Source organism: Musa acuminata, chromosome BXJ1-11 (genome assembly GCF_036884655.1).
Source record: "Musa acuminata AAA Group cultivar baxijiao chromosome BXJ1-11, Cavendish_Baxijiao_AAA, whole genome shotgun sequence".
NCBI lineage: Eukaryota > Viridiplantae > Streptophyta > Magnoliopsida > Zingiberales > Musaceae > Musa > Musa acuminata.
Genome location: NC_088337.1, coordinates 7,635,497 through 7,641,619, shown reverse-complemented (window position 1 = coordinate 7,641,619; position 6,123 = coordinate 7,635,497).

The window sequence follows — 6,123 nt, the reverse complement described above, 5'->3', positions numbered from 1 at the left end:
CTACTCTCGGCGTCATGAGAGGAATATCTCATGTGTTCTTGCTCAGACAAATCCCTGGCTAGGATCATTCGGGTTGAGAGAGAAAGAGTTCTTCGGGAGAATCCGATTAGAGCGAGACTCGTGTAAAAACCGTATGGGTCTGACAACACCATGCTCGATATACGGTCTCTGGGATATTAGATGAATGAGGGACTATGGGTACACGGTAACTGAGGACAGACAGGTCCAATGGATTGGATTCCCCTGTATCGTCTGGGAACTACGACATAGTGGCCTAATACATCCATAGTCGATGAGTCAAGTGAATTATTACAGAGATAATAATTCACTGAGTTAGAAGGAGTTCTGACAGGTATGACTTACGGTCAGCTCGATATTGGGCCTAGAGGGTCACACACATATGGTAGACATTGCGATGAGTAGAGGTTCAGATATGAGATATCCGATTGAGCCCTTGTCTTATTGGATATCCAATAAGCCCCTAAATTATTGGATCCCATGGACGAGATCCAATAAGAGCCCATGAGAGATTATTGGATAGAGATTCACTAATCTAACAGGCTTGGGTTATTGGATGCAGATCCAATACCCACTAGGCGAGGATCCATTAGGGTTTTACAGGGGACCTCTACAAATAGGAGGGATTCAAAGCCTCATAGGCTAGAGCCTTTGCTTGCCTCTCCTATTCTCTTTCCCTCTCCACCTCCGAGCAAGCCAGGAGTTTTGAGGAGCATCATCGCATCCCTGCTGTGTGGATCATCACTAGAGAGGAGGACGCTTGACCTCCTTCACCCTCTCCTAAGGATCTGCAAGGAAATAGGGATATACGATCTCCCTAGGTAACACAATCTACTCTATACGCAGTTTTTCAGTTTCGCGAATTTTGCACACCAATCTTTTTACGACGATGAACATCTCTTTGGGAATCGGGGATTTTGTTTTCTTGTTCTTCCGCTGCGCATGTGATGTCGCCCCCAAAGATTTTTCCCAACAGTGGTATCAGAGCCAAGTTGTTCGTGCGATAGATTGATTTTAAACTACGAGTGTTATGTTTTGGAGAAGCTTTTGACGTCAAAATCGTTGACGCAAAAGCGGAAAAGGGCAGCAACTATTGCTGCCCTCGCTGCCGTCGCAGATGGCAGCACTGCCATCTACGTGCAGGCATGCAGCCTATAATAGCAACTGTAAGGGCAGCGGCACTTACGGCCATTGCTCTTACGTGGTGACGCGCCGCAGGGCAACGACGCATGTGGTCGTTGCTCCCGCGGGCAAAAACCCAGCAGGGGTAGCGCCGCCAACGGGCGTGCCGCTTGTAGGCGAGGGCAGCGACCCCACCCTCCGCCGCACAGCCCACCGCCGGCAGGGTGGCGGAGGCGGCGGTAGCAGTAGCAATAGGGGAGGATGAGGGCATTAGGGTTTTCTGGACAAAAGATAGTTTTGCCCCTCGAAATTTAAGAAATTTCAATCTCTATCTTTTATCTAAATTATGAAAATACCCCTAGGAATTAAGAAATTGCCTATATGTCCATGATTTCATAAAATACTAATTAATTAAAAAGTTTAGTTGATTATTATTTTTATAATTATCTGGTAGTTCTACATGATGATGATTATTTATACATATGATGTATGATGTGTTGACGGATGATCATGGACCGTGTGATGTGTGTACTTGTAATTATTATTATTGGGGTTTGCGAGCCTCCATTATATTTCTCGTTTATTGTCGGGCCTGCGTGCCTATGATTAAGTTGTAATCACATGAGGAGGCGCAGCGGGAGTGTGGATGCGATAGCGGGACCCACGAGACAGACGATCGCGATGCATGAAAATGCATCGAGATGTCGACGAAACCGACGAGGACGAGATGGACGATCACAAGGCATTGAGATGCACCGTTGCACACATAGATCTTGATGTGAGTGATTAGGCGTACTGGCTCGGGCCTAATCACATTAGGTTGTGGTCCATGATCATCTGGTGTGATTGCTTATACATATACTAGATATGTATATATATTTGCATGCGATGTAGATATATATTAAATATGTATATGTGTGACATGTCATATTACGAGACCAAATCATAGAAACATCTCTCTCGATAATATTAAGTCGGTAAACGTGAGGTAATTAGATTGACCCACGTGACCTTCCATCGTTATAAGTAGGAACCGATTCCCGGTGTAGGTTGAGTTGGTTGAGTCCCTCGAGACTCACCTATATCACGATTCGCTATCTTGCTTATGACATAGAGATGTCACCGGTGACCTGAGGACATGGTATGCTTGGTCGAGTCCCTTAAGGGTATATCATCAAATCAGACTTATCTTGTAACGAAGGTGTTGACTTAACCGAGCATCATGGTTGGTCGAGTCCCTTGAGACCATGGTGATTCGGAGGCCGAACAGGACGGGAATCACAAGGAGTTGTGATCAGCAAGAGTTGCCTATCTTTTAGACTTAGTGTGATTGGTCGAGTCCCTCGAGGTTACACTAAGACGCTGATTGGATCCTGATCCCCACTAGAAGTTTGCCGGAGATTTCCGTTTTACGTGCTGAGGGTGTCGCGTGACTCGTTAGTAAAATAATGGGAGCATATTAAGATAGAAGTCTATATCTTGATAGTTTATTACTTGCAAAATCTGAATGTTATTTATTTCTGCTGCATCTTTATTTTCAGAAAATGTCGCTTTCAAATCCCTTACGTTGCATACTTGATGTCAACCGCCTCACTTATCCAAATTATACGGATTGGCTCCGTAACTTGAGAATTGTTCTCACGGTGGAGAAAATCGTGTACGTCCTTGATATAGTGATGCTTACCCCGAAGAAGAGGCAAGCGAGGATGAGATCGCTCGTTACGTGAAGTACATTGATGACTCCACTCTTGCTCAGTACTATATGTTGGGCTCTATGACTCCTGAGTTACAAAGACAACATGAAAAGATGGATGCTGGATCCATTCTCCTATATGTCTACAAATTGTTTGAGGAACAAGAAAGGACTCAGCGATATGAGATATCCAAGAGCCTCTTCCGCGCTAGGATGACTAAGGGGACACTAGTTCAGAACCATGTCCTAAAGATGATTGAGTGGATAGAGAACTTCACAGGTCTAGGAATTGTCCTGGAGGATAACTTGTGTGTGAACATTGTGCTTCAGTCCCTACCATATTTCTTTTCATAGTTCATAATGAATTTTAATATAAACAAGCTTGAGGTGACTCTCTCAGTGCTCCTCAATATGTTGAGGGAGGTAGAGAGTACTATTAAAAAAGAGAAGCTAGTTCTCTACACTGGTGAGACCAGAAAGAAAAGGAAAGCAGAAAGGTCCCTTAAGAAGGGAAAGGGCAAGGGCAGATCAGGTAAAGCAAAGGTTGCTAAGAAAGACCCAGCAAAAGACAAAGGCCAGTGCTTCCACTATGGTAAAGATGGGCACTGGAAGAGGATACTGCAAAGAGTACCTTGCAGAAAGGGCGAAACAAAAGCTTGATGAAACTTCAGGTGCATTCATGATCTGTCTCCATTTGTCAGACTCTTATGATAACACATGGGCATTGGATACCAGTAGTGCTTATCATATATGCAATTCGTTGTAGGTTCTGGCAAAGCCTAGGAGACTAGAGAGAAGCGAGATGGACCTCAAGATGGGTAATAAAGCAAAAGTTATTGTTGGCGACGTCGCCCTACATCTGCTTGGTGGAGCTTTTATTGCATTAGATGCATGTTATTTTGTTCCTTCTATTATCAAAAACATTATCTTCATTTCATGTTTGACAGTTAGTGTATATAAATCAATTTTTGAGAATAATGGTTGTTCGATATTATTAGATGATAAGATCATTATGAAAGGAACATTGCATAATGGTTTATTTATGTTAGACACTACTCGACATATCATGAATGTAAATGTGTCCAAGAGGAAACAATATGAGATGAACAGTGCATACTTGTGGCATTGTATGCTAGGTCACATCACGATAATATATATATATATATATATATATATATATATATATATCATAATGATAATCGATAAAAAGATCACGTGTTATGTCACATGTATCATTACTCACGTGATTGGCTTTCAAGGCACCTACGACTAGTATTATTAAGGTAACAAACTAACGAATCCTCAAAGGCCTTAAGAAACGGATCATTGGTGCAAAAGGAATGTGGGTTAATAAGCTACCTAACATCTTATACGCATTGAGAACTATATCGAATATCATATCGAAAGAGTCTATCTTCGGTGCGACCTATAGAACGCTTCCAAAGTCATCCTCATGACACCAAGGATGGAGGGTTTTTAGGCAGCAACATATAAGCATAGATTTTAAACTAATATATGCCTTAACAATGGTGTTAAATCTTATGTGCACTTAAGAATATTGAAATATAAGAAACATGTAACTAAGTTACACAATTAAGGTGTTTAGCCCTAAGGCATCAACTTGGGTGACTTGGTCTTCTAGAAAGTCAAAGTTAGTGACCAAATTTACTCAAGAAGAATACCAGTATGAAACTGAGAGGGACCTTATAGAGTCATCAAAGTCGAAGCCAGTGACCGAGTTATTTCCTCTTCACTATGATATCGTTTTTCCTTTGCGATGACTTGGTTATGAAACTACCCCATGCAACAACTACAAAGGGAGTTGATATGACTATAATAATTAACTCTTTGATTAAGTCAATTGAGACAACCAAAATAGAGAAGTCAAGCATTGAGACAATAATGTGTGAAGGGAAAAGAATTGAGATAATTGAACATACACTAAGGAATCCAGTTTAGGCTTGGCTAAAGAAGTGGATAAAACATTTGACAACTAAAGTACATGATCCTTCTCCTTAGTGGATAGGAAAGAGGGGGTTGGAGATGTAATGAGTCGACTAGTCGAGATTGAAATCCTAATACCAACATGTTTCAATAAAAAAATTAAAATATCACTTCTAACCTTTGTTAGTTATCGGAGTATCCTTGATCTTAAACCTCTCTTAGGATGTAAGATAGTATCCTAACTCTCCTATAGACCTAAAAATAGATATTGAAAAATTTTATGAGATGAGAGGATGGAGGGAGAATTGAAGCTCACCCTCTTGGGAATCGATATATAAATACTAGTATTGACATGTCAACTTATAGGGACAAATCTCATATACAGGTATCGACATTTGGTACTAAATGAGGATTGAGTACTTGAGCGCTAATACTCTTAAGTGCTTGGAGTTCAATGTGGAGTCCTAGTCATAGAAACTCTAAAGGTTTATGGTGACTTTCAAATCAACCCTGGTTGTTCCCTTTAAAGAAGAAGATGATGATTAGACCTCTCTCGACTTTGGAGTATACGAAAACATAAATTTGATCCCTTCAACCATATGTTGGTTAGGGTTCAAGATTTAGATGAAACGAAAGATGTCATTTCCCGATCTAAGGTGGAAGAGGATAAATGCTTTTGAGGTTTCAGAGATTGAAGATTGGATGATAAAAAGGCGCATGAAGGTTTAAAATATGAGCGGGTCTCTTATGCTCCTATGAGGCTTCTTTAGAGTTCTCTTTGTATACGAAAATACTTTTTCATCTTCTTTATACATAATCTTTCTTGTATTGACTTCCCACTTAAAAAGTCTTCTATTAACTTCTCACTCAAGAAGGATTTTCCACTAGGTAGTTTCCACATCGACCAAAAGGTTGATTGGTATTTGAAGGCTTGAATGACATATGTGATGATTTTTGATTCCGTTATTAAATCAAACACCACAAGAAAATTACCTAATACACGTGATCAAAAGTAGAACCATAAAATATATTAAGTCAACCGAAAACCCTAATAGAATATATTCTCAAAATACTTTTTATACATATAAAATAATTTTCTAATTGCTTACGCTTACGATTAGATCACGAGAATGATTAACAAGGTCTAATAATTTTCTCTCTACCTAATCTATTTTGGGAGTTTGACTTGAGCATTGAGGAGTCCATAGGAATACCACCCGACATCGATCTTAGGACAAGTAGCTTGGAACACCACATCGAGCACTTTGAAGCATCTTGAGCGGGTAGCACAAGTCTAATTTAAGCCAAGTCGAGGTCAGATGATAGCACTTACATAGTAAATAACA